The sequence below is a fragment of the Mus caroli genome, chromosome 9, assembly GCF_900094665.2.
Source record: "Mus caroli chromosome 9, CAROLI_EIJ_v1.1, whole genome shotgun sequence".
In the NCBI taxonomy this organism is placed as follows: domain Eukaryota; kingdom Metazoa; phylum Chordata; class Mammalia; order Rodentia; family Muridae; genus Mus; species Mus caroli.
The window spans coordinates 109,580,366-109,582,191 of record NC_034578.1 but is presented as its reverse complement, the minus strand read 5'-3'; the positions used below and the strand labels follow the sequence as shown (position 1 = coordinate 109,582,191).

Here is a 1,826-nt window from a genome sequence, read left to right as displayed (position 1 = left end):
GCCCAGGCCTTGAGTCCCATCACCTCCTGTGACTTGCCCTGACTGTCTGAAGCCAGCAGAATGAACACAGCCTGAGGGTGATCCGTGCTCTCTACTGTCCTTCAGGCTGTCCTGGGACCTAGGCCGTGCCCTGCCCACTTTCTGAGGTCTTTGACTGGAGGAAGGTCAAGCTTCCATGGGGGGGGGGGTGACAGTCAGGAGCTGCAGGGCATGGCTCTCACCTGCCTGGCCTCTTCTCTCTGGTTGCAGTGAATGATCTGAAGAATGCAGCCCCGTGTGCCTTCAGCTACCTGCTCTTTGACCAGAGTGACAGGATCATGCAACAGAACCTGGTATACTATCAGTACCACCGGGACAAATGGGGCCTCTCGGACGAGCACTTCCAGCCCAGACCCGTGAGTGTCCCGCACTGGGTCCTGCTCACTCACTAGTCCCCCTTCCCGCACTGGTCCCTGCTCACTCATCCCTCTTCCTCACCTGCAGGAGGCTGGTTTCACCCTTCAGAGAGAATCAGCTCTGAAATGAAGGAACTCCACTGTTTCTGGTTACTGTTGGTCTCCCTGCCCTTCCCGAGTCAGGCCCTGACTCTGTAGCCCTGACTGACCCAGTAGTCACTGAGTAGACTAGACTGGCCTTGAACTCAGAGAGACACCACCCACCTGGCTTCTGGGTTCACAGGCATATGCCATCACACACTGCTTAATGTTTTTCTTATATTTTGACTTATTTGCCGTGTGTATGTACGTGGGCCTGCACGTGCAGCAGCCTGCAGTGGGGGCAGAGGATGACTTGTGAATCAACTCTCTCCTACCATGTGGGTCCTAGGGATTGAACTCAAGTGGTCAGGCTCGGTAGCAAGCACCTTTATGCAAGGAGCCATTCTCCAGGCCCGAGGCGTTTTAACTCCTTGTTCGAGTCCATGTATGTTTCTTCCCCCTTCCCTTTCTCCCTCTTGCTCTGGTTCTGCTCTCTCCAGCTCGTTCATTCCAGCCCATAGGTTTTTGGTTTTTTTTTTTTTTTCATTTGTTTCTCATTACAGATGGTTGTGAGCCACCATGTGGTTGCTGGGATTTGAACTCATGACCTCGGGAAGAGCAGTCAGTGTTCTTAACAGCTGAGCCATCTCTCCAGCCCTGGGACTGTGTATTTACTTATGCATTTATTGTTACAAAAATAGGGTTGGACTTCACATGCTGGTTTTGTAACTTACTTTGTGTCCCCAGCCCCCCTTTTTATGGCATTAGAAGCCAGGAGCTGCTTACAAGCTATGACGAGCATTCCATCACCTTCAGCCCTTGGTCTTTAGAGATAGGGTTTTGCTATCTAGCTCAGGCTGTTCTCAATGTTGCAATCCTCCTGCCTCTGCCTCCCAAGGGCTGGGGCTATAGACTTTTACGAATGAAATATCACTTAATTCCCTCGATAGATAGATAAATTTGAGGCTTTATACCTACAGTCGGGGCTAATTATATGTGACTTTCAAAACCTCTTTGCTGCTGTTGGGTATGGCGGCACGTGACTGTAACTCTAGCACCCTGGATGTAGAGGCGAGAGGATTATTATTAGGTTTGGGGCTACCCTGGGCTACAAAGCAATACACTGTCCCAATAAAACAGAAACAAATATATTTTTTTTCTATTCAAGTTTTTGTATACTGTCCTAGGATTTCATAAATTAATCTTCCATATCTCAATCCCTTGCTAAAGCACACATGCACACACTTCCTCAGTTGCTATGGTTTTTGTTTGTTTGTTTATGCTATGAGAATGAAACCCATGACTCATGTTCATTGGTCACATGCTCTGACACTAACCTACATTTCCAGT

General features: G+C 48.9%; 1 long non-coding RNA gene across 1 annotated transcript in view; it reads left to right on the top strand.

Moving 5' to 3' along the window:
- The first annotated feature begins 359 nt into the window (after nucleotides 1-359).
- Nucleotides 360-1,826, top strand: part of LOC115031895 — a 264,221-nt gene continuing 262,754 nt past the window's right edge. The window contains exon 1 of the long non-coding RNA XR_003837527.1: nucleotides 360-395. This is a non-coding gene — a long non-coding RNA (uncharacterized LOC115031895). The remainder of the gene's footprint in view (nucleotides 396-1,826) is intronic.